The sequence below is a fragment of the Phalacrocorax carbo genome, chromosome 1 (genome assembly GCF_963921805.1).
Source record: "Phalacrocorax carbo chromosome 1, bPhaCar2.1, whole genome shotgun sequence".
In the NCBI taxonomy this organism is placed as follows: Eukaryota; Metazoa; Chordata; class Aves; order Suliformes; family Phalacrocoracidae; genus Phalacrocorax; species Phalacrocorax carbo.
In genome coordinates, this window is record NC_087513.1 from 10,790,354 (window position 1) to 10,815,791 (window position 25,438).

General features: G+C 39.2%; 1 protein-coding gene across 1 annotated transcript in view; it reads left to right on the top strand.

Moving 5' to 3' along the window:
* PCLO (piccolo presynaptic cytomatrix protein) overlaps positions 1-25,438 on the top strand; it is a 367,600-nt gene that overhangs the window by 65,447 nt on the left and 276,715 nt on the right. The gene's annotated exons all lie outside the window — the stretch shown is intronic.

Consider the following 25,438-nt stretch of genomic DNA (forward strand, 5'->3'; position numbering starts at 1 on the left):
GAGCACATTGCCTCTCAGTCACTGAATGATCATCTAGTAAAAAATAAATAAAAAGGAGTTTAAAATTAAGTAGTAACAGAAAAACCTGTCTGAATGGCAAATAATGTAGTATTTATGTAGTTGCTTATTTCTTGATGAGAATAGAGAGTTTTTCTGCCCAGTCTTAGCTGAGACAAAGTAAAAGACCCTAAAAGTCTCCTAGCAGTCGGCTGGAAAAATGCAACACCCACTTCATTGCTGCTGAGAGTCTCTTATTCCACCAACAGTGGGCACCAGGTGACCTTGCTAGAAATCCCATTCATGTGTTTTTAGGCTTTTTTCTAACTTTTGAGAACAATTTTAAACAAGTATTTTTAATATCTAATTTTATATATGCGTGTGCACACACATATATACATATATACATACACAAATATATAATGGGGGTAAAAGTTAAGTAAAGTAACTCACAGAAAATGGTGGAGGTTTGAAAAAAGTTTCATGTTTCCTGAGACATTCTTAATTTTAAAGCTAGGAAGATTGTTTTCTACCCATCTGTCATATATGTGCTTATGTGTATGTAGGTGTGCAAGTTCTGTGTACTAGTTTACATAGCTCTCAAGGCATTACTAATTAATTCCGTGAAGAATTGGCTAAGGCAATGTCAAGCTGGTTTGTTCATGGTTTCAGAGTAGGCCATAATCATCCATTCTATGTAAAGTGTTCGTTTTAGTTTTTCAGCCTGCATACAGGGGGATTATACGAACATAGGGGTGATAGTATTGAGTCAGACCAAGGTACACGGAGCAAAGAGTTGTCTCCATCAGCAACAAATGCTAAAAGAAGAGGAAGAACAGGGAAAACATATATTATACTTCCCCCAGATACTCTCCTAGCATCCACTTTGGTAGGCAGAGGTCCTTTATTCGTATGTATGAATAAAGGTTGGCTCTGCCAGCCTCCCTTGTGTGCAGTTTAAAGTTCTCTTTCTCAAACTCCCTTTAGGTATTTCTGGCCTTTGCATTTGTACCTCCTTGCACCTGCTTTCTGTTGGTGTTACCAGTCTTCGTGGCCTGTTCCTTCTCTGCATCTGTTCCATTGATTTTTTTTTCCATGCAGCTTCCATTGTTTTGTATTTATTTTTAGTCCTTTCAGGTAAACCCTTCATTTTTGACAGTCAGAGCTTTGCTAAAATAAAATCTTTTTCCTGATTACTTTTTTCCCACTCAAAGGAGAACTATCAGCCAGAAATTAACTGTTTTGAAATGTTTTTTTCCTCTAGAACTGGTCTTGTCAGTTTGATTTTTGTCTACTTTTTTAATTAAAAAAAAAGTGTATTGAAAGAATATTACAAGCTGCGAAGTCAAGCACTTAAAAATTGGATATGCAGGACTTTAGGTGACAAGTGTGACCTTCATTTGCACCTTCCTTCCTTCCTAATATGAAGTGTATATAAGTATACGGAAAGTTACCAAGTATAAGGTGTTCTTAATTACATAACAACTTTCAGGGTTTTTTTCCCCCCCCACAGGACTAGCTATAATATTTCTTTTTCTTTTTGAATAGTTGACCCTGTTCGTTATATACTGCATAGGCAAAAATCAGCAAGTGAATACGAAGTTATTAATCTTGTCTTGCAGTATGACATAAGCATTAAAGCAAAAACATCTGCTAGGTTAATTAGAGAAACATTGTACCTGATTGTTCAGTGCATTTAGTATATGAGAGCACTTTAGAGCTCCCAAAGTGATAAATTTGTGTCACACTCCTACAGGTTTAGACCTTGTCCTTCAGCAGCCTTACATGAACTATGAACTGAGATTCCTGAGCAGCTGCTAGCTCCAAAATATGTACGTGGGAAGTCAAACTGGTGTAAGACAGTTGATCTCTTATGCTATGCTGTAATTAACTGTGCCTATACCTGTGTTGTGCAGCTGAGGCCATCCACAGAGGAGCTTCTGTCCTTGCCATTAAAACTCCTTTACCCTCTAAAATGTAGCAGTTAAATTTGCAGTGTGCACTGAGAGCAATCCCTCGTTTTGCCTGGGAATGGTTTGAGAGTGGCCCAGGTCAAACCCAATCCAGAAACTGTTCAAGCAGTTTCAGAGGGTGGACGAGTGCAGTCCAGGGACTGTGTGCTCTGGATCAGGTTTAATTTAGGCATGAGTCACCATCCATGGTTGTGTCTGTGAAGAGTCCCTTTATATATCCATTGCAAGGTGGCTTTGCATCGGTTATAAGCAAACAGCCTGATAGGGGTGGCCTATAATCATTACACTGCAGCCTATGAGGGGAAGCCACATCCCCTTTCTAGGATGCATATTCAGTGCAAGGATTACGCTGCAGGTATGTTTCTTATAAATATTTCATGGTGAAGTGTGACCTTTATTTGCTTGCCAGGCATCTCATGGCTCTAATGCAATAACCTGTGACAGATTGTTTGAACTGAAGAGCCCCGGAGCCCTGCTGTAGGTGAAAAGTGGATGCTCCTTACTTACAGTGCAGCTTGTCAAACAAGGGAACAAAGAGGGATCTTTTAAAAAAAACAACAAAACAAACAAACAAACAAGACCAGCCTGTGAATAACAATAAGCAGCCAATAAAGGATATACAAAGTTGGGAACCTATTTTGCTGAGAAACATATCTCCGAAAGGTTTCTGCTATTATTAGTGCTTCTGAATTCATGCACATAATGAATGAGTTGAGTCCAGCACCTTCCAGTCTGTGCTACTCATGCTAAATTTGCTGTCTTAGGCTATATCACCTCTGCTGATGCTTCTTCTTTACTTTCTCAGAGGTGTAAACCAGTTTTCTGCTTTTTGCCAAGTACTAAATGCTCGATACTGACTCAGCTCCACTGATTTATCAAGATAGTATTTTCCCTCTTTGTCTCTGCCCACCTGCTGTGCAGTGGTATGCAAGAAACATTGTAGGGAACTCAGAGGAAATCTGTGCAGGTCACCTCACAAATGAACACATCCTATTTTGTCAGATTTAATGCTATAATTAGATTCTTCTAGACTTTGTGTTCTTTGCACTCTTTGGTTATTTTCCTTAACAATTTGTCAGTGTTGTGAAAGCATTAAATGCAATGTACATGGAGCTGACTAAAATGGAATTAGAATAGGGCAAGACGTGTGTGTTTCTGGGAGAGAGAATGAAGCCACTTGAATGTAATTTTTTTAGTGGTAAAGGCAAAGCCATACCTTGCATTCCTAACTGAATGCAAGAAGAAATTGGAGTCATAGCAGTTAAAGGAATTAAATGTTTTGGGTAGCTACCCAGATGAGTTACAGAATCCAGGTATGAGCTGGTGGTTGGGTGGGGTGGGAGGGTATCACTGCTGTCAGGAAGAGCTAATGAAGAACATAATGGGTGTTGTACAGGGAAGGGGCTAATGAGAAGGAGGCATAGCGCTCCAGGTGTTGGACAGGACTACAGAGGGGAGGGGTCATTCTAGGTGGAAGAGAGGGATATGACCTGAGTACTGGATTTAATTTGAGCTCTGCTCATTAAGTGGAATTGGAGGCTCCTAGTTGTCTCATTACAACTTCTGACACTGAAATTCTGGCACAGATTATGGGTTTTGCTATAAATTATGCCTGGTAACTGTGCTTCAGAGGGTCATAACAGCTGTCACGTTATGTTAAGTATGTTGTGTTTTGGCTATCATGTCAGTACAGTCTGAAGTACATCAGCGCACTGCCTATTTTTGACTTGACAGCAGGAGCACAGAAATTCTCAATGTTGTCTCAGTTCACCAGAGCACATTTCCAGGGGGTGACCCCACCTAATCCTCTGGAGTCAGCTTCTTTGCATCTTTTGTGGTTTCTGTTTGGCACCCAGATCTTAGGAATCGCTTCTGAAAAGTTTAGTATTAAGCTTTTAAGTAGCTTTGCCGTGTTCTTTGAAAAATTAGTTTCTCTGTATAGAAGGGAAGGTGCCTGGATTGCGCTGTTCTGTGACACAGCAAAGAGACCTTACACAGCATGGCAAAGTGCGTCAGGCTGAGTATCTGTGGACGGACACAGCTCTCAAGATTATCAAGCAGTTTGCCATGCCTGGTGTGGGGAGGGCTGCATGCCTCACCTCTCTTCTTAGGGTGATTCAGGTTGGAAGGGACCTTCGCCCAAACATTTAGAAGATAGTCTCCCAGTATCATTCGCTTACAGTCACATAAAGTAGTTAAACTGAAATTTTGGTCTGACTCAATGCTTTTCTCGTATGTCGAGATAGAAGTAGTTGGTTCTAGATATTGCTAGGTATCTGCTAAAAAGGTACCAGAGATGTACTCTTTACCAGTTACTTACCAGCGGTTTGCTGCATGACAACCTAAACCACTGGAATTTCCCTCTGCATTGTAGGAGCAGTATATGTCCTAGTCACTAGACCACAAAGGACATAGCTATAGGAACACATACAAATGGATACCAGCTGTACTGTCTCATTCCCTGAGCTGTCCAAAGACATCTCCAGACTTGAAGCCATTCATCTTAAGTGCTGCTCCATGCTTGAGGAAGTTTGACCTATTTCCTTGCTGGGGCATACTGTGATAATGACATGGTTCTGTAGCATCTGAACTAAAGCTATCTTAGGCTCATAGCACAAGCAGTGCAAGCATAAATCTGTTCACCCCTTGTCATACTGTCTAAAATCCCACTACATTTATTTAGACCTAATACATATTACTCTTGTTTTGCTGCTGCTTCTGGCATAGTGGTCCTGCTTTCCTAAAGCCTAGAATTAGGTATTTGACTGTAGGATTTCAGGAAAACCAAGCTTGATCTGGTGCCTTCTATAAGCAGCTTTATCTTTTCATGTGCGCTGTTGTGAATCTTACTCTGAAGATCCTGCCACCATTTGCATGCTGTCCGGTGTGGCGGTAGCCTTGAGTCTGCACTACGAAACTCCATTTTTGCAGAGAGTCTTTCAGCAATTTATGCTTCCTTTTTATTAATATGTTTCATTCAGCAAATAGATAAAATAACTTCAGTTTTGAACACTGCTATCACTTTTCCACTGGTGATAAACACTGCTGTCACTTGTGCTGTAGCTGAATAATGATTTCTTTGAAAGTGCAATTAAAACACTGCCTCCTTCATAATCACAATTTGTTTTATATGATAAACTTTGTTCAATAAATAGCGGTCTGACCCACAAAGCAGTAATGAACACTTGTTTTTATTACTTTTTCTCAGTAGAGGCAGAAACAATACCTCTTATAAAGTGCCGTATTCATTTGAATGTAAATGCATCAGGTTGTAAGTCATCTCAAGAGGTTACGTTGTCCAACCTCCTGCTCAGAGCAGGGCCAGCTCTGAACTCAGACTAGGTTAATCCAGGCTTTATCCAGACTCATCTGGAAAACCTCCAAGGCCTGCACAAACTCTGGCTGCAGCTGATTGCATCTTTAAAAAAAAAAATCAAAACAGAATGAAAATACATTTAAAAAATGGAGAGACTTGATAAAGCAGATGTTGTAAATCAGATGTCTTTTTACACATTTCTTTATGACCACTTAAGTTTTTAACTACTTCAGTGTTTACCTCTTCTCATCCAGCATTTAGAGTATGCTAATTGGCATAGCTTGTGTTCTAAGGAGATGTTAGGAAGGATATAAGTTAAAACTGTGTCGGGTTAAATTAATTGCCTGTTTCCAGGACTGGAGAAGCTCCAAATCAGTAAACAAAGTTCTGACGTGTGCTTGCCTGATCGGCAAAGCGGAGCGTAACCACCTGCTGATGTTATTTTATGCAGTTTGGTTAGACTTGGTCTCATTTCAGCTGTTCTCTCCTGCCAGTCTTTATCAACACATTCTGATATAACATCAGTCTGCTCCAGTATTGTCCAGAGAAAATGTGAGAATTGACACTTCCCTTATTCAGAATAAAGACTGTGAGATGCCTGGAAGTCATACCAATAGCCATATATATCCTTCAGATGAGCACTTTCTTCTTGAGCTGCACTATTATCCATGTATCGGTTCCACAGTCTGCCTCTGGGTTCTGGGGAAGTGTTAATGAGCTTGAGTTGTAGGAGTGCAATTGTCTGCTCTTCACTGGAATGGAAGTGCAGACTTTGATCATAATCACAAATATAAACTGCCCATCCCAGAAGATAAAAAGTCAGAAAGCTTGGATTAATTTATTTTGGAGAAACAGAGATACTTCTTTGAGACATGATCAAGGACAAAAATCTCTACATTTTATCTATTTATCTTAGTATGAAAGAATCTATTACTGTGCATGAATTAAAAAGAAAGATCATAAGATAAGAGAGATGCTCAACTAACTCCATAAAATTGGGTAGCTAATAGGTACACTATATATTTTTTTTCCTTTTATTTAGGGTTTGGGGTGGGTTTTTTGTGTCTAGTTTTTTTTTTTTTAAGAAAGGGTAACTTCAGGATCATGCTCTGGCAATCTCTTCTCTATGTAATCCAAGGGAAAAATGTGCATCTTCAAGGGTCTTTTGCTGGGGCTGGTCTGGCAAGCCAGTGATTTAACAGTATAGTGCTTGCCTTTTGGAGTAATTAATGAATTCTGTCATTAAACAGCTTTTCATGCTGGCTTGAGCCTTTTGTCCAAACATCTTTGATGTTTCTGATATAGCCTTACTTTTAGGGGTATATTGAAGGGGAAAATTTTATATCTTTCAAGTCAGATGTGCTTCTTGGTTTTGTAATTCTTTTTTGCAATTTGCAAGATGGCATCAGATTTAAACTCATGTTGAGCCTTTGCACTATGCCAAAGTGTCTGAGGATTAAACCCTTTGACTATTCAAACGATGACAGAGGATTTAGTTAAAGGTTTTTGTTTAGAGCATTGCAGACAACCTGTTAGAAAAGTCCTGAGAGGTATGACTGTGCTGGGAGGTCATGACAATAATTGGAAGTTTCTCTTTTGCAGTATTTTTATGCATTCAAACATACAAAACATGGTACTAAAGCATCCTCATTTTATTTATGCAGTTGAAGAGTTTCTTTTACGCAGATGAAAATGCTATCAACTGGGAATTTAGGACCATTATTTTTCATAGCAGAAATAAAGTAAAATTAACTTCTGTCGGAGGGGCTTTACAGATGCGATTAGTTTAAATTAACGACTGGACATAGTGGCTGGTCAATCTCTCTTCATATAGGCAGCTCCATTTTTTCCTGCCACTATTGGAGGAAAGAGGGAAGCAGAGTCTACCCCATTGTCTCAGTGTGGTATCAGTCTTAGTAATGCTATGGTCATAATATTTCGGAGAGGAAGAAGCATGCTTGTCTGGAAATTTAAGTGTATGTCTAGGAAACCAGATAGAGAAGAAAGCCTACAGGAGAGTGACTTTTTTTCGGAGGGGGAAAGGAAAATGGGTAAAACCAGGAAGAACCTAAAGTCTAAGGCTAGAGCATCTTTCATATGAAGAGAGGCTGAGACAGCTTGGATTTGCTCAGTCTGGAGAAGGCTCAAGTGGATTTTATCAGTGTGTGTGAGTACCTGCTGGGAGGGTGTAAAGAAGATGGAGTCAGCTTTTTTGAGTGGTGCCTACTGACGAGAGGCAATGGGCACAAATGAAAACACATTAAATTCCATCTGAATGTAAGAAAAAGTGCCCTTTTTTTCCCCCCTTCTAACTGTGAGAGTGGTCAAACACTGGCAAGGGTTGCCCAGAGAGATTGTGAAGTTTCCCTCCTTGGAGATATGCAAAACCTGACTGGACACAGTCCAGGGCAACCTGCTGTAGCTGACCCTGCTTGAGCAGGGGGTTGGACTAGATCAACTCAAGAGGTCCCTCTCAGCCTAAACTTTGTGACTCTACCACTTGGATTTACCCTTCTTTGAAAGTGGACTGGTACTTTAAAAAAGCAGCTCCTGTACATGCTTTTGTACAAAACACATTTATTACCTTCTGTAACTCTGGTCACAAAAGCAGAATAAGGTATTATTCAGGTTTTATGTAGATAACTTTTTTCCAAATTGCACCTGACTTTTCAAAACGCTTTAGTGAAATGCAATTAAAAACGGGAATTTACATTTTGCAAAGTATAAGTTTATTTTAATGAAGATTGAACAGTTCAAGAGGAGCAAGTACAAATGGCAAATTGTGGTACTCTAGGTTGTAGGAGTTTTTGATTTGTGAGGGGAGAGTATGTAAGGGTAGATATAGTTAAAAGACCACAATAAATATTTGTTTTAATTATTTAATTGGCCCACATTCTGAAGAAGTAAGTGCTTCCCTATGCCATGCCTTCAGCTTCAGGTTAGTTTTTTATGATGCAAAGGTCAATAATATCAGAGGCAAGAACCTTTAGCTAAGACTCCATTTTAGCACAGTCAGCACTGAGCATACAATTAAGGTAAAGAAATACCCTTTTCACTGACTTAAGTATCAAAGCCATTGTATTCTGCTTATGAGCATGAGTCGCCAAATGTACACTTGCATGTAATTTAATGCCACAACAAACCATATAGAAATGGAATTCCGGTTTAGTTTTTCCTCTAAATGTGACCCATAATACATCGCTCAATATAATATTGCTGCTGCTGGACGAGGAGGCTAGGTGACAGGAAAAATAAAAATGCTGAAATAAATAGTCCTTTTTCACAGTTCAGAGGAGCTTCCAGTTGGTTCCCACAGGTTTTGAGCTTATGTCAGTGCACAAATGACTTGTGTATGGTATGAAGAATGAGTTGCTAATGTTTGCAGGCGTTACAAAGCATTGCAGCAGACTTTTATTGGGAGCTAAAGGAGAAAAATAGCTGAAGGACATGAGAATACTGAGTGAATGGGATGTAAAATCACAGATTAAATTAATTTTTAATGAATAAAATAACCTGTTAGTCAACTAATTAACTAAGCGTGTGTGTATGGTTGTGTATTTCCACCCCCACCCCAACAAATGGTCAGCTTTGACTTAGATTTTGTCATTGCAGAAAAAGAGTTGGAGTCATCACAGAAAGGTCTTGGAAAAAGTAAACTATGTGTTCAGAAGTCGAAAGATTAAACAGAATTTCCTAGGAGTGAAGAACAAACCAAAAATGCATTCTGCTCCTCTGTAACTTAATATTACACCCATATCTTGAATTCTTCTAGAATTATTCCCAATCTCAAAGGAAGGTTATTCTAGTAAGCACCTAGGAAGGAAATGGCGAAGGGTGACCTAGCGACTCAAAAGGATTAGGAATACTTCTGTGCAAGAAGAGATTAAATCCACTAGGATGTTTCATCTTGGAAAAGAGACTGTTCATAACTGTTACAACAGTTATGTAAAATCACAAATTATGTGAGAACACAAACTAAGCAATGTTTTTACTCAGAATCCAGGTATTGGTGAACAACAAAATAAATCATTAGGCAAGAAGTGTAAAATTAAGAGGGTTTTTTCTTTGTTTTACATTTGGTAATGAAACTGCGTAGCTCCTTCACAGAAAATGCTGTGTTATTTATCCATTTTTAAATACATTCTAAAAAAACCAATTAAACAATTGGTGGATAGAGTCCTTGTTCGCCTCTTAAAAAGGTGGGATCTTTAAATATATACCAAAATTTAGAAGCCTTGATATCATAATTATTCTCACTTTTAAAAATCATATTTGCAGGGCTACAACTTGCAGAGCTGTGCTTCATTTTATCAGGGTTGTATCCAAGGAGGGCGAGTGTTCTTCATTCTTATCACAGCTGATAGGAATGCATCTTTACTGAGATTTCTACTGCTGGAGGTTCCTCTTTTCCCATTAGCGTCAGTGTTTCTGTCTATTGTAAGGGTTTCTTCATAAAAGAACAAAAAGTTATGTTTCAAAATCCATCTCTGGGAGAAAATACAGAACATAGTTTATTAAAAATCTTAAATTTTAAGTCATTTTGTTGTGACATTATATTCTCTTGTCTGTGTTTTTTTATTCCTTGTTATATCTCATGTCATTGACAGTCTGTTCTGAATAAGTTTTAGTATATGTATTTGTTTTTAATGATCGTCTAGCACAGTGAGACTGTAGTCCTTATGTATGCTGTGGCTGAAAAAATAAGTGATCCTTAAAATGGAAATTATTTGCCTCCCCCCCCAAATACTAGATTGCAAATTCTTTACTTATGGATAGTCCCATGGAAATAAATGGTATTACTCACCAGTGTTATCTTCTCACCAGTCGTAAATAGAGAGTTCTGCCTTGCCCAGAGTGAAACAAAGTTCCATATAATTTCCTGTGAGGACATTTGCACTTACAGAAGCTTTGGATATAAAAGTTTAGATTTTGGAGGTTCTTATAACAACAGCCATTTTGGAAAGTAAACTGTTCCACAACTGTGTAGATTCTGTTTAAGAAACAAAAAAAACCCAAACAACTGAATTATTTTATGTATTAACCAGTTGAATCTTTCTTTGACCATTAAATCTTTATTCTGTCAATTTAATACCAGACTTTCAAACAGCTGGAGTTATGTTCGCATTGCTTTCTGGAAAGTTAGTTCTTTTGCACCTTGTTCACATATACTGTAGAAATTAAAAATTGATTGCTGCTATAACCTGTTCACTTGCTTTCTGTTTAATCAGTTATACTTGTACAACATGAATGTGAAGTAGATGTTAAGTGCTGCCAAATCAATGCGTTTTCCTAAATGTGCTTCCATTTTGTACATGGCATAAAGCAGTGAAGAGACTAGTCCCCTATTAAATTTTGCTCACTGGTTTTATTTTTCCTAACATCTTTTACTTACCAGTTCTTGTGTCTGCTTTCTGAAAACATTGGTTCCTCCTCAGAATTTTGCATTTTATAGTGTATATTTTGGTCTTGCATGGGGCATTCATTTTACTTTCATCATTCAACAGCTTTTGGAATACCTACCTCGTTAAAGTTTGTAATATATATAATTCTAGATATTTGCAAGAGAAGACATTTAAGGTAGCATTATTTTTAAGGTTATAAATAATGAGCTAATCTCTCATCCCTGCATTAAGAAAGAGGATTTGCTACAAAAGAATCTGAAAGTCCTGAATATGTTGTAATCCACCGAGCAACTCAGGTGTCTGGACCAATGATACTGGCAGGCTCTTGTAATTGCTATCAGTGATCTACAATATGTGACAACTGAAGTGAGTTTTGTTTGTTTGTTTGTTTGTGTTTTTTTAAGAAGTTTACGAAATCTTGTATTACAGCGTAGATTGGGGACTCTGTCATTAACCTCCTATAAGGAGACAGTTGGTCTCGCAATCCACAAGCTGCCATGGACCTTTCTAAGATACAGAAAGAACAAAATTAACTGTCTAGGAGATTTTAATGCTGTGCATATCTATAAACAAAAATGTCAAAGCTATTTCTTAATTTTTTTCTGTGTATTTCATTATGTGGATCTGTGTTAATATGTTTTAGAAGCACATGATGATGGCTCAGCTGTTTCTGGGCTTACATCTCAAAATGTTGTTCATCAAAAATGTCTGGTTCAGAAACACATCCTAGCTAAGACTTTACTGACATTTTTTTAATAAGATAGGTGTCTTCTTCAGCTGCATGGATCCAGAAATATATGTGTTAGGCCTGTCACAATGAAAACTCGCCATTTAAAATCATAGGATAATTTGGGTTGAAAGGAACCTCAGAGTTTCACCTAGTCCAACCTCTTGCTTAAAGCAGGGTCAGCTGTGAAATCAGACCAGGCTGTTCAAGCTTTATCCAGTTGGTCTGGAAAACTTCCAAGCGTGCACAACCTCTCCGGGCAGTCCGTGCCACTCCCTCGCTGGCTTGGTGAAAAAGTTTCTCCCTAAACCCAGTCCGAACCTCTCCTCTTTCAACTTATGCCCACTGCCCCTCACTTTCTCACTTCCTCACTTCCGTGAGGAGCCCGGCACCATCTTACCAATAATCTCCTCATAGGTATTGGGTTATTGCTGTTACATTCCTCAGAAGCCATCTCTTCTCTATGCTGAACAAGCCCTGTCCCTCAGCTTCTTCTCACAGGCAGGTGCTTCAGCCCCGACTAACTTGGTGACCCTCTATTAAAAACTCTCCCATCTCTCAAGATCTTCGTGTATTGTGTAGCGCAGGGTGGTCTGGTCAGACACTACAAGATGGATGCAATGTAAGTGTTGTTATTGAAAGAACTTCTCTGTGTGACTCTCATGACACAACCTTCCATGTACAAATACCATACGGTTTTATTTGGAAAACAAAAAGGATTCATAATTTAACTCCATTTATATAAGTTACGGTGTATAAAATAAAGTACTGAGTGAGATTCACATTACCAGATGTAGGAGTATCCATTGTATGTGTCTCCATCTCAGCTGGCTGCCTAGAATTCCCTTTGCAGTCAGTGGGGGGAAAAAAAACCCCAAACTTCTAGTATTTTGTCTCATCCTGGAGTAAACATCTGACGCGGGCAAGATTAAGCTTAGCCTTTAAAGTACCTGTTTTTACCACTGACTGCAGTGGAGATCAGGAGCAGCTGTGAGTGCAGGTGGCTGCCTTGTGGAGTCTAAGCTTAGGTCACCACAGTCTTGACCTTTGGCCAGTGCTGATTTGCTTGTTTATCTTAATGAATATACAGATGATGACCCTCACGTGATTGCGTGAACAGGAATGAGTGGGGATCTTGGTTCAGAGTAAAATAAGAAAGGAAAGGCTATTAGTGACCAAGGTAGAATGGAATGGAATACAGGTTGGGCTTCCTATACATACTCTGTAAATCCAGCACAAATTTCCAAAATTATTTATAAAACATCCCAACCAAAGCACAAATCCCTAGCCTTTTAAAACCCACTGGTATTAATTATGGAAGATGTGTTTAAGTGGTGGAGTATTTTGAAGTTGAGTTAAATATTTATATGAAGTTTCACTTAGAAATTTCAGTTGTATTTTTGCCTGCTCATTTAGATATGTGCGGTCAGCTCTAGCTTATTAATTGTTTATTACTGTTACTGTTTTGAAAATATTTCCACAATAGCTGCTATATAACCTTCTGTAGTCTTTACCTGGGTTTTTTTTTTTGTTGGTTGTTTTTTTGTTTGCTTTCCCCCAAGCTTCCTTCATAGTATTTTTAAATGAAAATATCAAATCCTCTGAGCAGAGGTCCTCCAAATGATTCTCTATAGAACTAATAGCTTTCTTTAAAAGCTACTAGCTTCTACTTCCTAAAAGTAGGTTTTTTTACTGAAAGATAATAGTCTAAGCAAAATGTTAAACTTCCTTTTACTGCATAATAGTAATTTGATGTGACATTTCTGCATTGTATTATTATTAAGCTCTGAAAACTTATTAAATCATGTTCCAAGTGATCAATGGATTTATCCTTTGCAAAGTAAAGCGCTCATTGTTCATGGCACTCCTCCTTTGTTCTGGTGGAATGGAGGACAGTTCTAATGCATCTTGTCAGGTCCTCATTTTCTTTATTTCTTGGAACATGATCTTTACTTTTCCATAAGAAATTGAATAAGTGGGCATTAGGTAACAGCCAGATATATGTTTTTTTTTTCCTCAGAAATAAAGATAACCACATCTGGGTTTTTTTTCTGAGGCACAGCACAGTCAACCACAGCCATACCATTTGTTCAGAGAGTTCTTCAATATGATTTCTTCTATTTTACAAATGATGTAAAACTGACTTATCAGTGGAAGTCCAAAATAACAGAAATGCAATTTATGGGATTTGTCATGTGGGATGGAGAAAACAATCAGATGATGGACTTGGTCCATCCTATAAATGGTTCAAACCAACTGTATCTCTATGTCAATTGTTAACACGGAACAATCTGAGAGAGACTGCCGCTGTACTGTGCTTGCTGAAAATTGCATTGAAGTATACTCACAGGCAGGAATTCAAAACAGATGACCATGGGAAGGGGCAAAGTGTTGATTCCTAACTGGGATCCATGTAGAGCCTTATCTTTTCAGCCCTAGAGAATTAACTTCAGAAAGTATTTGATGTAATAGTTAGCCCCAAACAAGCAATCTAACGCTCAGGTGTTAATTTATGACAGCTTATGTATTATAAATTATAGAAATGGTACTCCCCAGTTTTTAAAAAACTAACCATAAAAATGCACTTACTTTTGTTCATAATTCAGCAGCACACAGTTTCCCTAACAGTAAGGGAATATAAGCATGTTGTAGAAAAAGAGGAAGAGTCATCCTGCGGTGAAGGGCAGACAAAATAATATAATGAAAAATATCCAAAATACTAGACAGGAGAGCTGTGTCTTAATTATGGAATAAAGTATTTAATCTCAAAAAAATAACTGGTATAGAAGGATATATATTAGGCAGTGTAGGTAACATACCTTGAGAAACATGAGTTTGTATTATTTTGTTTGCAGCCCTATGGTTTCAAAATCCGATTTTGTTACATGTCACAATGAAAATAAAACCTTTCCCAGAGTTGGTATAAAATACAAATATGTAGGATTTTCTGTTTTTCATTTTAAATGGCCAGGTGTCCTTCAGATCTGACAATACACTATAAAAGATGAAGGGGAGAAAAAGCTCACAGTTGCATTTAAAATAGCTCATAATACCACAAGTTGGTACAAAACTAATTTAAAAAAAATACTTTTTTAACATATTATTCTTCTTGCATTCCTTCCTTTTTTCCTCCCTCTCAAGATTTGTTCTCCTGACATTGGTGCTGAGATATTTAACCTAAAGTTCACTTTGTCTGGATTTTAGAAGACTGGTAGAGTTTATGCCTTAAAAATAATAATTCCCTTCTATATACTATTTTGCTAATGAAAGCTCTGTGTTGACTGTATCATCATACCTTTGGAGTGCTTATTTCAAAAGAAATAATAGTATTTTAAAAAGTAATAATAACATAGTAATACAAAATCTGATCAATTTGTAATTTGTAATTTGCCTTTTTGCTTTGTTTGCATGACATTGACTTAGTACAACACTATTTATCTTCTTCCCTATAAATTTATTTGCTTTTTATTATCAAATTATTATGATTTTTCTTAATATTCCTTGAGAATTATTCACTGCTGTCAAGAAAATCAGTTGGGCCCATATTTTAGTCATCAGAGGATGGAAAACCTAAAATAATGGATACTGCAATGCTGTGTAAAGTCATGAGGCAGGGAGGTAATCATTCCCAAAATATGTTGCCTAGACACCAACAGTGCTTAATCTTGTGAGAGAGAGAAGCCTTGGTGGTGAGATTAAATATCAGGAAGAGAATCTATGGATTCAGTATAGGAGAAATCAGATTTTCAAAGGAGAGTGTAATTGGCAAATAACCCGTGTGAACTCTTTTTAGGTACAAAACAGATTTCTAATTTGGCCAAAATGCTAAGAAAATGCATAGAGGCAATTATAATGACTTTTTAGCATAAAAACAGTTGTTTGCAATGCTGAAACAGCCTAGCATTTTGTTTTATCATTGTCGTAGGTGCTGTCTTTCATAAATGTACATGTAATATTCTAATGAGATAGAATTCTGGGTGAACTCAGCTGTGTAGTGACTGTCTGCAAGAGACCCCTTACGTTCTCTTTGCAGTCAGGGGAGAGCTGTTCAGTGCACTCAGTATGGAGTTTAATGTTCAACCTCTTCTTCAAGTAGACACCTATACTTGGTGGGATGGACAGTGCTCTAAATTTTATTGACTCTATTGACTAGGGGCTTGGTTCAGTTCCTTGAACAGTGGTATCTAGTAGGACTTGAGGTACCTGTGGGCATTTTGCTTAGCTTCTAGGCTGGTCCAGAGGCATGCAGATTGTATCATCTGCCACCATGCAGATGTCTCAGGGCGTACCTGATGGCACTGGTTTAACACTGATGGTCCTCTGCTGACATTTGTTTTAGGCCACTAAAGTGAGATCTAGGTTTCCATTCTCTGTTGTAGAAATCTAAATAGCTGACCGAGGTATAGATGCCTGCTTTGTATCCATTTGCAGTTAGGTGAGATAAAGGCAGTTTCTGTAATTCTTTGCAGCTTGGGCATCCAGCCCTGTTTTGCCCCCACTGTTTGGTGAAGAGACCCATAAAAAAGTGAAAAGTAGGGTGTGATCGTCTGCTGAGCTTGCTCAGACTCAGCACCCAAACATATTGGAGAAGATGATGTGCAAGGAAACAGCCCTGCTGTGTCCATACAATGGAATGCTACCCTTGTTCCTGGGTCTGAGGTAGCTCTGAGTGTAGTATATCCTCATGAGAAGTCGACTAGAAATGTTCTGGAGTATAAACAGTGACACTGCATATATAAAATCCTAAGATGTGGAGTACTGGATGAATTCGCTAAATAGTGACTAAAAGGCTAAGCCATTTATTTCCTGGGGAAAGGATGAAGAGCCAGTTACACATTTATAAAGCCACTGAAGGAAAGAAGAATAGAATGTAAAGTTGTCTCTACAATGCAGCAGCAGCAGAAATGCCATTAAACATATTATAGTTTTGAAATAGCATAGATTTCCATGTTCAATCTTTTACTGTCGAAAGCCAAGGTAACTTTAGTATTCTCAATTGTTCATTTAGGTATAAGCCTTTTTACTATTGAACTTTATGAATATAAATCAACAGGAACAGGAGATGTTGGCTGCAAGTTCCAGCTCCTGTGGCCATATTTCAGGGAGGTGGCGGAGATCTTTCCCCCACTGTTGTCCTGCAGCCATAGTTTTACACAGCAATAAAAACCTGGATGGGATATTTCACCGGGTCATTACAAGGAATATTACAGAAATTTGACGACTAAGATCTTAATTTGGGTTTTGAAGATATTCAGTAGTTCATTTAGGGATCCACAATCCGTTCACAAGTCAGTTGCTTACTTGTAATTCACAAACATCTGACACCATGTATGCCAGTGAATATATGTTCTCCAGATTTTGAGTATTTTATTCAAACACCACAGTGGCTGAGATAATAAACCACTCCACAGCAATCATGACATCCTGAAATAACAATTTGTGCTAAATTAAGCAGAGAAAAGTGGTAACAGCTGTCAAATGTCTCATTTAGGAAGGCTGGAGTTTTGTTGATCTTTCAGTACTGATTTTCAGTTTGTTAGGCTTTCTTCAAAGTGCAGTTATTATTTTTAAGATACGAGAGTGGTCATTTGTATCTCTTTTTGTCATGTTTAGTGGAAACTATGGGACATTTTTCTGGTAATAGCTAGCTAGCTAGTTAATTGTTCTAAGAACATTGTTTGATTTGATGAGGTGTTTGTGTATCTAATACAATATTAACATTTATCTAAGCTCTTTTGCAATTCCTAATGTGAAAATATCAAAGAACTCTGGAGCAAATTTATTTTAGAAATTCCAGTTGGTTTATGAAAAAAGAACAATCCTAAACCAGTCATTTTGATTAGAAACAATTATTTTTCTGTTCTGCCTATAAATTTATGTTTCCTGAAGCCTATATTATTTTAAAGGTAACACAGCTGATTTTTGTGAAATCAGTGAACCATTTCAACATTATTTTTCCCTTAATAGAACCATTTTTATGAGACTAGGTAGTAGCTGTAGATATCTCCAGGGAGATATAGGTTCCTACACTTACAGAATTAGGATAAAATGAAAATTAGAGAATTTTGTGCATCAAAATGTTGCACGAATTGTTGTCTTTAAAAAGAATGCAGATGACAAAGGAATAGCAGCCTTAGAATTTTGTGATTAATTTTGTATCCAAGGGCAATTCTATTTGCACTACCCAGTACTTAGCACGTTGTGGAAGGGTCTTTTTAAGGCATTTATAACTTACTTGAAGGTATCATTCTTATCTACTCTCTGTAAAGACAGAAATCTGGTAATGCATTATCAAAATGTATGCTATAAAAGCGATTTCTTCTACACTCCCTTTCATCAGTGATCTCAACAGGAGAAAAGACAGACAATACTGCATTAGATAGATTTTCAAATGTCAAGTTTGAAGTCAGTGTGGATTGTTATAAAGACACAGAACTGACCTACAACACAGTCTACATGATCAAGTTCCTCGTTACCAAAAAACGCAGTAAAATAAGAAACAACTCTTTAACACCAATTTAGTATTAAAGAGCAGGCATTCTTTATTCATGGCGCCGGATGCACGGGGGATCGCTCCTCCTAACGTGCGTATCTCACACACCTTTCCCATACAATTTCTAGATCAAAAATTTACATATTCATACATATTCATTATTGTCCTTTTTACTGGTTGGTACAAACTTGCTCGTTCCTCCATATGTAAATTACTGCGCAGGCTCAGTTGTCCTCTTCCATTGTTTTCTTCTAAGTAGGTGGTATTACTTGGGTCGGTGGTCCGTGAGTTGGTGGTCGCGATTTCCCCCTGCCGGAGTTACCTTTTACCTACTTCGCTCTTAATCTTGGCAGTTCTGGCCAGTTTTCTCAGTCCACTACACGAAACCACATTTTGTCATTCTTTTCTGACAGAAGCACATTGTCTATTGTTTCGTTCACATTAATGATTACCTGGGGGCTAAAATACAGATCAAATAATACACTGATTGGTATGCTCCATGTCCCCAGACTTAACGTCCAGTTGGATAGGGCTGTACAAGGAGTGTATCAACATCTATGGTTGGTTAATTCTATCGCTGTGGTTACACTCTAGCACTTTTTTTGTCAGGTTCAGAATACCAGCTAGGGAAATAAATTTTCAGTACAGCTGTAATTAAAAGTGTCTGCCCACTTTCCCAGCCCATCTGCCCAGTTGCAGGAAGAAGGGGAGATCTGATAGAGCTTTGTGTTTTTAGTTCAAAAATACATTATTTGTTTCCTTGACAATCATAAGGCTTCCCTGCTAGACTCCCTGCTGTCTTCTACAAATTTCTGTGATTTACAGATCGTGGGGAGGAGCAATGTAGCATAAACGGACCATGCATCCAGAACTGGTATACATGCCTGGAGGCAACTACACTTAAGAAACTGAGGTGATCTTTTAAGCAGAAAAGGGAGGAGGAAAGGGCAGGGGAGGAGGTCAGAACATTTACTGCTATAACTTTGAAAACAAGAATTTTCCATTACTGGTAAATGGCCAAAGGCGTTGGACTGGGTTGACAGTGCCGGGTGTCAGGACATGTGTGGGTTTGTCTTGGCACAGTTTCAGATTGCTTTAACAATTGCCAAGTGGCCAAGTGACTATTGCCTCACCGTTGTGTGAGCTGAAGCTCTGTGAACACCATGAACGGTAAAGGCCTGTCAAACCTGGGGCAGCACTGCCTTGCATGTAACAGCTCTTGATGTCAGTTGAGGCTGGGGGAGGCAACGTTCATACTTCAGCAGGGAACCAGTGAGAAGGAGGCATGGCATGATAAGAAAACAAATATAGCTCCAAGCATACCACATGATAGAAGAGGAAGAAACTCCCACAGCCGTGAACATCATACTCCCAGCAAGGATCTGGGTTGCTCACAACTTGTAGTTCCCCCTCTCTCTATTTAAGGAGGACTGTAACTGTCAAACCAAGGAACTAGAGGAATACTGCATGAGCAAACACCATGTCAAATGAAATGAGTAAATCCTAGAAGAGTTTGGTATAAGGATTATTAATGGATTTTGTTATATTAATTAGATAATTTGGACTATGCGACTGTTTAAACATTAATTCAACTAACAGTAAATTCTTATCTCTTCATATATAGTGTCTTCCCTTTTGTCCATAACAAGGTTTTGAATATAATGCTATGTTTTATTTTTATGACTTTCAGCAAAGGGCAGGGGACAGTGATGTGGTAGACAGTAAACAGTCACAGGGTAATCGTCTGGGAGAAGACAAATAAATCACTAAAACAGGCAATCTGAAATGCCTAGAGAAATCAGAGAATTCCCTCCTCTTGTATGGCTGTGGCTGGTACATTCTGCTGGATTTGGGAGATAGTAGGCTCAGGAGAGCCTAGATTCATGTTCTAATCCTTTGCTAAGTGCTTTAATCCCTTTGATGTGCAAAATACCACTATGGCTACCACTGCTTCCTCCTCTGGGAGGTAAATGGTTATTCACCTAAACTTCAGTCACTGTGGCGCTCAGCGTGGAACAGAAGCATCTGCTGCCCAAGGACAAGCTCTTCTGAACATTTCATGTGACATGATAACCACAGAGGGAACTTTCAGGCAACTAGTTAAAATAGCAAGAAAGTCTAAGCACAGGGCTGGAAACACCAGGTGAGGTATGGGTTGGATTGCTTTCCACCCTGATCTGTCACTGCCTTCTCAGTGGGATAGTCTGTCCACAGTGAGTGCTTTGGGCTAGGAATTGTGCTGGGAAGCCAGTGAAACCAGTCCATCTGGTTGTATTGCTTTGGGTTGTGATCATGTAGCCATTCCTCCTATTCTCACATACTTCTCTGGAATAAAGGAAAGCTGTGATTGCTAGATCACTGTGAGAAGTTTGTTGATGCACATCAGAAGGGATACCTAAAATCTTAAAACTGTAATGAAGTTAAAGACCAGAATATGTTTTTGTTCATATTGTTACAGCATCTATAGTGTGGAACAATGGAAACAAAAATAAAAGGAAGCAATTACAGTTCTGCTGAATTATGGAAAAATACTCAATATGGGTCTTACAGGAGCTGTGAAATGCTTATAAAATCCCAGTGAGAATATTGGAATAACACTAGCTCTGAAATAGTAAAAACTTCAGAGCAGCTTTAGTTACATGCCTTGGCTAAATTAGATCTTTTAAGACAGAGAAAGTCCCCCTTTAAGCAGGACTCTGAATAAAAATATGTTTTCTAGTTGTCACAAGCTTATGACTAAGCTGGTTTACTAGACCAGATTGTCACCTTGAAAACTGAGGCAAGCGATGTAATCCTGTAGTGTCACCCAGCGTCAGTGGCCACTTCAGGGCATGACTACAACACAGGAAGGGGCAATGCATTGAAACCCCTGAATGACCAACTATCACAGGCTGCAGCAGTACACAACAGTCCTACATCAAATCTGAAAATACTATGGTGAAATACCTAACTGATCCTAGTTCTACGTATAATTCACATAAAGCTCACTCAGATATAAGCTTGAAGGTTGCTTCATAAGGAGTCAGCTGGTGTTTCTTTGTTTTCATGACATAGATATGACCTTGATCACAAACCCTGCTGCTGTAGCCATCTGGAAAGACCTGCCCTTTGACAACAGGTTGAAGTTTTCATAATCATGGACTCATAGATTAGTAGAATAGTTTGGGTTGGAAGGGACCTTTCAAGGTCATCTAGTCCAACTCCCCTGCAGTGAGCAGGAACATCTTCAACGAGATCAGGTTACTCAGAGCCCCGTCCAGCCTGACCTTGAATGTTTCCAGGGATGGGGCATCTGCCACCTCTGTGGGCAACCTGTGTCCATGTTTCACCACCCTCATAGTAAATTTTTTATCCTTATACCCAGTCTAAATCTACCCTCCCTTAGTTTAAACCCATGACCCCTTGTCCTGTCACAACAGACCTTGCTAAAGAGGTTGCCCCCATCTTTTCTATAGTCCCCCTTTAAGTACTGAAAGGCCTCAATAAGGTCTCCCTGCAGCCTTCTCTCCTCCAGGCTGAACAACCCCATCTCCCTCAGCCTGTCCTCGTAGGAGAGATGCTCCAGCCCTTGGATCATTTTTGTGGCCTCCTCTGGACCCGCTCCAACAGCTCCATGTCCTTCTTGTGCTGAGGACCCCAGAGCTGGACGCAGCACTGCAGTGGGGTCTCACCAGAGCAGAGCAGAGGAGCAGAATCACCTCCCTTGACCTGCTGGCCCCGCTTCTTGTGATGCAGCCCAGGGTACGGTTGGACTTTTGGGCTGTGAACACACATTGTTGGCTCATGTCCAGCTTTTCACCCTCCAGTAAATCTAAGTCCTTCTCTGCAGGGCTTCTCTCAATCCCTTTATCCCCCAGCCTGTATGGATACTGGGGGTTGCCCCACTTGGCCTTGTTGAACCTCAGGAAGTTCACATGAGCCCATTTCTTAAGCTTGTCCAGGTCCCTCTGGATGAGATCCCATTCCTGAGGCATGTCAGCTGCACCACTCAGCTTGGTGTCATCCACAAACTTGCTGAGGGTGCACTTGATCCCACTATGTCATTGATGAAGATATTAAACAGCACTTGTCACAGTGCGGACCCCTGAGGGACACCACTCATCACCAGTCTCCATCTGGACATCGAGCCACTGACCACTACACTCTGGATGTGACCATCCAACTAATTCCTCATCCACTGAACAGTCCACCCATCAAATCCATATATCTCCAATTCAGAGAGAAGGATGTTGTGGGGGTGGTGCCAAAACCCTTACAGAAGTCCAGGTAATGTAAGAACTGTTCTAGTGCTTCATAGATGGTATTCCTGGGTGTTAAATATTTTGCTGGGAGCACAATTTCTGCCAGATAGAGAGTCTGTATGAAGAGCAGAACTATGGATTCAGAATAGTCTTTCAATCTTAAATCTGCAAACTATGAAATGGATTCATATTCACTGAATAAAATGAAGCCACAGGCATATAGAAAGACACTGGTGTCATTGATGAAAACAGTTACTTTTTAGGTGTAATTGTTCAGCCCCAGCTGTCTGTTTTTTTCCTGTTATTGAAAGAGAAACCATTAAGTAAACTGTAGCAAGACTTCTTTTCTCAGTAGTTTCTCTGACATTTCTCAATTCTTCCTGAAGCATTGGTACATTAAAGATACTGCATTGATTTGTGCATGCAGCCAAACTTCTATTGAGGGGAAACGTCAGATGACACAGTGTTTACACGAGCTGTCGGTTGTGTATTACGAAGTTCTATGATGTGGTGTTTATACACTCAGATCCTACTGGCACAGATAGTTTTACATGCTGCAGCTTCTGTCCTTCCTTTTAAGGCTTACTGAAGGTAGTAACAGGCAGGTTTCAAAGACAACTACCAGAGACACCCCCAGTCCTTTATTCTCATACTGTTGCTGTACATCTTGTGAGTTTATGTACATATGTCTTTATCTTAAACTTAGTAATAAAGAAAAAAAACTCTTCCTGAAAGTGAAATTTTGTTAAAGTTTTCTGGTTGAGTGTCATCCAAGATAAATATGAGGAAAACTGTGAGGGAAAAAGTTTTATTTTTTCCAAACATATTTATGTCCAAAGGTGAGGAGTATATTCAGTACTTGTTACCTGTGGTTGCAGTGCAGAGCGTTGATGGGTTCTTTGACCAAAGTGATGTGCCCCCCTTTGGACTGCATCCTGGACACCACCGGCCTGAGGGTGGTGTGTTTCAGGTGCATGCTCTCTCACGTACCCCTGCACCAGCACATGAAATTAGAGCTCTGTTGAGTATCTGAAGCACCAATCTACAGGATATTAAGACTACTTGACTCAGCATCTAACACAGGAAGATTCAGAGTATGAAAAGTAAGCTGCTCCTTTGTGTCACCCTGCAGAGTTGCTAATATCTTTCCTTTTACTTCACAAGAAGGTAGGAAGACTAACTTCCTAGCTGTCAAAATGAGGCTAATAATACGTATCACCTCCGGGAAAAAAGTGATCATTTGGGGAAAGTGATAGTCCTTCAGTTTAAGATGAAGACTAAGGAGAGCAAGAAGAGAAATTGTTTTATGCAAATCTAAGAGTGCCTCTTAACCCTCCCCAGAGACATTTTTCAAACTCCTTTCCACACTAGACAACATCGATAAGTAATGGGGTAGCTCAGACTTGTGAGTAAGGAGGATGCCATGGTAACAGCACCAGGTGAAGTAAGTGCTTCTATGTTTTTTAATGAACATTTTACTTGGATCTAGATCACTGACTCTCCCTGAGAGGAGTTTAGCTCAGGGTTTTCACTCAGGTCCTTCACAGCTGTAGGTTATGTGTATACCAATACACAATTTGACCAATGAGGGCAGGAGTGGTATGGATCGGTAATTGTCTGACATGCTGTCTCTGTCTCTATTTGTGTTATTTTAGGTTTACCCTTGTGGTTTAGCTTGGTCAGGAAGCAAGCTGGTTAGATGACAGTGAGAATGACTCTGTGTCCTGTCCTGACAGATGCTTTTTAACTGTCCTGCAGACCTTGCTACAGGAGACAGGCAAAGTGTAGCATTAACTTTTCTTTTTAATACATGGACAAATGAGGCTGGTGTTCTGGCAGACACTAGAGCCTTTCAAGACCAAGCTCCAGGAAGATTTTAGGGTCTGTGATAATCAGCAGATTTTTCTTTGGCTCAGGGTGCTGCCTGAGCAGCACGATAAAGTCCTGTGGTACAGGGGATGGACATATTTGCATGCACATGACCTGCTTTCCTTTGATTTGTCTTTCTGTGCCTCCTGTTTGATTCTGCAAGCGTGAGGAATTTTTTTTAGCAAGATGCATGAACATCTGTTTAGCTATGCAGCTTTTTTCCTCTTAGTTAGCATCTCTGAGATCCTGTAATTACACTTCTGGGTAAAATGTGCTGTCATGATAACTTATCCCTGGAATGCACTATTTAAAGTGGTGGGCCCCGTTCTGCTTGGCTTTATACACAGAATAGAGGTATCGCTTGATGGAAGATACTAAATTAGAGAAAATTTGATCTTCCTCTGAGAGAAACAGTTGAAGTTCATGAACTCAGCAGAAAACTGCCCAACTTCTGGAAACAGTGTAAAAGAAAGAATCCTGCATGTGGTACAATATGGAGACTGCAAATTTTCATGCTCTTTGTGGTATATTTGCACTTTCTTTTAGGCCAACGAGTCTTTTGTTCAGGTTGCGCTACTGACCTCTGAACTGTTAGCAACAGGGAGGAACACAGGATTGGCAGGTGCTGCAGTGCTGATATGAATTACTCGGCTACAGCAGCTTGAGAGTGAGATTGATGATCCCGTGAGCACTTTAGAGAACATAACCCAGAAGATTAATCTAGTGAAATATATTCCACAGAAACACAATTGCTGAGACAAAGAGAAAGTTAATCTAGTAAAGAATGCCTTGTAGTATCATTGTAGCTTTCTTTGCAAAGTTATCTGGAAAAAGATTGTTTGCTATAATTAGTCTCCTAAGAAAGGGATATTTTTACTTCTATTTTTTTTAATCGTGGAAAATTCTGCAACTTTACATCAGACATTTCATGCAGGGTATTCTCCCTCCAGCTCTAATGTGAAACACTCGGGCATCCTATTCCTGGACAAGCAGGCTGTGTGCAGAATCATATTGGTTTCAACGATGGCTCAGCAAAGAGCGATCTCATAGGATGAGCCTTTGAGTCATCAGTATGAGGTTCACTAAATAAACTCTAAACTCTGTCTGAAACCACAGCCCAAATCTCTCAGCTCTACATGAGTTCACAATGGATTTTGCAGTAGGATCACATTTTGACTTGAAACAGTATGGTAACCCAGATTACTAGAGTTAGCCTTTAGTTAGCCGAGCAATTTTCATGTCTCCCTTTTAAAAATTCAGCTGCAGTCAGGTTGTGCTGTTAAATCATCTACAGAAGGTAGTTTCTTACTGCTTGTGGCTTCATAAGAAAAGCTGAATGTTTTTAAGTGTTTTTACATTAAGTGCTGAAAAGGAGCAAAGGCTAGAAGTCCTAGAACTTAGAGAAGACTTCTCCCCCTCC